We start from the raw sequence: 5,760 nt of genomic DNA on the forward strand, positions 1-5,760 counted from the left end.
AGCAGAAGGCATCTTGCCCTGAAGTACTCTGCCACATCCCTTCACGAAGCATGCCAGACCAGAAGCACATACTGTTAGCACATTGCAAATTCAGGAGCACCAATACCACTCTGAATGGAACAGCTATGGGTAGACACACTGTGTGCTGCTGTGGGACGGTGGTTGTCTCCATGCCACCCTCTTCCTCTTTCATTTGGGTGACTAGTGAATGACGCAAGAGATAGTGGAACACTGCCATGACTGTATAATTTGCTTGGAAAGTTATTTTTAACATTTCAGGAGCTTTGAACTTCAGGAAAATCATCTTCAAGGCTACCTCTGTGGTTGAAAACCTTTGGCATCGGCACTGAAATTGGCTGACACAGTGCACAATGACTATTACTAAAATCCAACATCCAGGTAAAGAAACAACAGGGATCTATTCTTTCTTAGCTGGCCCATGGAATTACTGGACCCCACCTGACATCCATTAGTGTTGACAGAAGTTACATGAAAAATTTCCATATATACCAATAAGAGAATATATCCCTAAACTTAGAACAAAAGCATGCTGGAGAGGAAACACCCACCATTGCTTATATAAAGAGAGAGTTGACTGAAAATTTGTTTGATGTACTATGGTGCTCTGCGATTCCTTTGAGGTAATTTATGATTCTTGGCTATTTCATAGCCTGTTTGTTAATTCATGAAAGAGTCTTCCCAGAGAAACTGAAATTAAGGAGGGACACAAAATATACCATTAGGTTACGCACCTTGCAAGCAAAGGCTTCCCTTCACACACTATGAAGAACAGCGAAGATTTTAACGACTAATCAACAAGATGTGATCTCTACACAAGGAGTAGGCTCACTAGCCAAAACCTTGCAATTATATCTTCAAAGAAATCAATGCCTAAAGGAAAGTACGTTAGACACACATGCAGCCTAAACCAAATTTATTCTGGAAGAAGAGATGAAACACGAATAGTAGCTGTGACACAACGTACTTTGTATGTCTCTGCAGAATTGAACAAACTTGAAGTTCAATGTCTTCCTTATAAATGCGTTTGGCCAGGAGGAGTAAGATAAAATATTTTAGACCCTACCTTCATGCAGTGTACATTTAAAGACTACACCAACAAAAAAAAAAAAAAAAAAAAAAAGAAAAATAATGGGAAAGGGGATTAGAAGTCAGAGAGCGGGAGCATGGATGTCATGTTATTGTACATAGTGGTAAAATCCACAAAGAGGAATTTTGTCCCAAGCTTTCAACAGAACATACACAGCTTGGAGTTTCTTCCTTATACAGAACATTTAGGTTAACAGGAGACTTCACAGGAGTGAAATCTGGATGCACTTCAAATAACTGGGCTGCTCAAAGTCTGTAACTTCCCTCACTCTGCCATGGTGACTGGCTTGTATGTCCAGGGAATACCCCCTCCACCCTCAAGACAACCTAGTTTCTTGCTGCTACATGCTACTAAGGCAGGGGGTGGACAATACATTTGTTCTGTTGTAGTGAGAAGTACAACTTCTTCAGAAAACCTTGCAACTTCCATTAAGTGAATGTTTGAGACCACAAGAAGGGGTACGACACAACTGAAGAGATCATGAAGGAACCTTCATTGACAGCTTTCTGACACAGCCAGGTACCTTTGCTCATGTAGGAGCCTGTCTTCAGCAAATGTAAAAGATACAGTAAAACATAAAATTTCATATGAAATGAATGCATGCAAGTAGAGGTTGGTACAAAGGAGTAAGACAGCAACATATTTCTCAGAGTGAAACATGATAGCCCAGGGTTTACCATATTAGCCAAATCATAAATTTATTGTGTAGAATGACTACTTTTCCCACCTATCTAGTATCTTTAAAATGGAGCTTCAGCTCTGCGGTGTCTTCAGTCCAAACATGTAATAAGGTCCAAGTATAAGATGAATTGCAGATCGCTTTCTGGACAGACCAACTCCAGCAGACATGAGAACTAATAAAATGGACACCCACCCACCCTCCCCCCCAAAAAAACCCACCACCGATCAATCTGCCCCGAGACTTTCTCCTGGCTCCCTCCCTTTCAAGGTGACCCACTATATGCCTTGCTCTACAGCCTGCAAACCTGAAAGCACACCCTCCCAGGCTAAGGAAATACAAACCAGTCACCCTGATCAAATAAGGAAAATTACAGGCTTTGAGTTGCCTAGCTGAGGAATATCCAGAGAGTCACTGACAGTTATTCCCATTAAGAAATACAAATGAGATTTATGTTTCATAATCCATAGACTACCAGTGTTTAAAGTATTAATTTGAGAGGCTCATTATATTAAAAGTACAGAACACTGGAGAACATAGACAATACATGGAGACAAATGCATATTTACCATGTTTTAAAAATCACCGTTCAAGCCTCCTGCTCATCAGGTTTGACTTTGTACTTGCATTAAACTAGAAATAACTTTGGCTTAAGCAGTTGCTATGGGTGGTGTCCACCCTCACTCCCTAGCCTGAAAGCTGAGGAATACATAAATTAACATGAAGCTTCCTTCCCCTGAAGGTTTTGTTTAATTTTAGAAGTGTCAGGGAAATGTTAATGTTACATTTTGTTGCATATTTTCCAGCAGCATGTGGCATATGCCAAGAAAGGAAATAACACTGTTTGTTATTATGACTTTACAGCCAAGGAGGAAGAAAGAAAAGGAACTGAATTAAACCTGTAATTCATAGATCTGTTAAATACTGTTCTCTGCTATCCAAACTAGATTTAATAGTTTAAGGTGAATACAAGGTTCTTTCTCCGCTTCCCCAAACTGCTGATTTATTGCAAACCAGGATAAAATAGTTTTCATCAAGAAAGTCTGCACGTGAGAAGTCTGACATCAAATTGGGGAAAAAAAAGTTGACAATTGGTTCGACATTTTCAAACAAATCCTTATTTACACAACTTCTAAGTTTAAACATTGTAGTAAGTGATAAAAATAAAAATCACTAACCAAAACAGAAGGACTTGGGAGTAAGTGAAGTAGACCAAGACATTTAAATATTTACAGATTCAGAATTTCATGAAATGGTGAAACTGTTTCCTGTCCAGCTCAAGTGCCACTCATGACTCTCTCCTGTGTAATAGAAATAAATTTAAGGAGACATTTAAGCGTGTACACACAGAAAATGAAGACTCCAATAACACATTCTGTTTTTTCTCCATTTGCCTAAGATATTGAGAAACACCTGTATAATTTCAATTCCCTTAGGCTTCATTAGAACAAACACTGGAGTTTATCTGAGCATCAAGTTTTGACTAGACATCACTATATTTCTTTTCATTCCCCCAGCTACCTTAAGCCAGTCTCCTCCTTGCATCAATCCTACATCTAAGTTAATAAAATATTTGGTCCTCATTTTGCTTCCTCTTTTGCGGTTTGCATCCAATACAGAGAAATATTACGAAAGAAACTAGCATGGTGCTTGTGGCATAAATGAATGCAAAGCTGTATTTTCAACATTTCACGTTAAAAAGTAACACAGAGATATAACTGCAACTTCGTCTGACTCTCATAGCAAAGCTGATCACTCTCATGAAGAGCTTTTTTTATGTTGAAATGCATAAGAAAATTAATATTACAGGCTAAGAAAGGGCTTATTGTCTGTCCCTCTGTTTTCCATCAAGATTAACAGCAAGTCTGAGTTAAAGAGTCTGCACTGTCCATAATTTCTCTGGGATAACTGCATTACGGTCAATGGGGTTCTGCCAAAGAAAGAGAAGCACCAGTTTTCCACAAATATAGAGTATATTTCAGAACATGATGCTCTGAAAGAAGATAAGGAAGTAAAATTTGAATCTGAACCAGCTTGCTCTGCTTTGGTTAGACCAAGTTGTCTGTAAAGAGCATCACTTTCATTTTTTCCCAGCCCTAAAAAGATACAGTACAACAGTACTGGAAACTTAACCCAATGCATAGCTGACATGACCAGAAACTTCAAGTCAGAAAGCTCTCTCACCCATATCACTACAGACTTTATTTTTCTACACACAGAGATGTTACTCACTACTTTATTGCATCAAAACACAGTATCAGACCGTTCTCCATAAGACAGTTTCACATTTTTTCTTCATTTATGTTTTCTTTCTTAAGCCACCTGTCTATCTGTATCCAAAAACCTTAGAGCAGATGGGTATTGACAACTACTATACAACTGCCAGAGATTCCAATTGGTACTAAGAAAGTTCAAATGTCGATGCTGTCCGTCCACTGCTCAGAGCACCCTCAACTTTTACGAACTTTGAGATTTCGGAGATCTTGTATTCGAGACATGCATCCACTTGCAATTACAAGAACTACTGTCTGTGGAGGTGACTTGCACCGGTGCCACCTGACCGTGGTACACACATGAGTGCCTAGGGAGAACACCAACTGAAGGAGCAGCATTTGCAGCCAGCTGATGCTGGGAACGTTAGCCATATACATTCACCCATGCTGCTGCGTCTCTCTCTTAAGGATATCTGACTGGTAGCTCACTGACCCACCAGCACAGCATCAGTGTATTATACTTACTCTACTGTTCAGAGAGGCTATACTAAGGAAACTGGTTCTGTAGTAAGAACAGGGATTGAGGCCCAAAGCCAGTGTGAATAGCCATGTGGCAGTTCCTTGCCAACCCTAAGGCCTTCAACACAGGACCATTAACTAGACTGCAGAGTTTATAAAATAAATCCAAATTAGTAGCTTAGGGAAATACAGAAAATGGTGTTATTAGCAAGGCCAACATCCTATTACCTCTATTTCATCTCAGTAAAGCAGTTGGTTAGATGCTCTACTGAGCTTTCCACAGAATACCTCCAGTGGATGCTGAAACCAGAAACATGACCTTTCTCAGGCTTTCCAACAGAATTTTCCATGAATTTGGGTTTTAGACATCACTAGGCTCATTACTGAAGAGATACTAGCCAGAAAGACTGTACAGTATTGGTATTACCCATAAAACAGAAATGCGAAAATAAGTTTTGCTTGGAGTCATATGGGGGAAGGGGAAAACCAAGAGACTAAAAACCAGAACATTCTGTAATTGTAACTGGAGGATTTTGGAAAGAAAACAATTCAGAAAAAAAACTCTAATCCCATCATGATCATTCCCTCATAGAAGCTGGAGAAATTGCTTTCTGTAAAAATAAACAGAAACGAACATTTCTGTGTAGGCCATAAATGCCAGATCATTGAAGAAACAACTTTAATTTTGTAAGGACTGAAAGGATAAGTAATAAATTGGCAGGGCTGCTTAGACATTTGTGAACTTTCATAAATATTACCTACCACAAGTCTAAATTACTGCCAGCTCTGGCTTATGTTAGCCTATTTTAATATCTTACCAACTCCTCTGCCAGAGGATAACTGACCTTTTAAAGATTTTCTTCTAGTGCTTACAAGATAGCGTCAAGTAAATGATTATCAGTTCTCAGAGAGACTGGAAATCTGCAAATTTCATTTCTAATCTTTTGGATGGACCAAATCATGATTTATTAGCTTTTAAAGAACTTTTTACATTGATGAAATCCCAACATAAAACTAAATGTTTTAGAGTAATAAGTCTTGCAATGAGTACCACTGTCCACAGAACAGATGAGCGAGCATTGGATTTATCAAAGCTGCATTATGGATTACCTAGAATAATAAACTTGTATAATAGTTGGCTCCACTTTTCAGCTGGATTCTTCTATTTGCTAAGGTAAGGTGACTGGCAGACACACAAAAATCTATACAGATTCAAATATATATATATATAGCACCCCCAC

The sequence above is a fragment of the Aptenodytes patagonicus genome, chromosome 3, assembly GCF_965638725.1.
Source record: "Aptenodytes patagonicus chromosome 3, bAptPat1.pri.cur, whole genome shotgun sequence".
In the NCBI taxonomy this organism is placed as follows: Eukaryota; Metazoa; Chordata; class Aves; order Sphenisciformes; family Spheniscidae; genus Aptenodytes; species Aptenodytes patagonicus.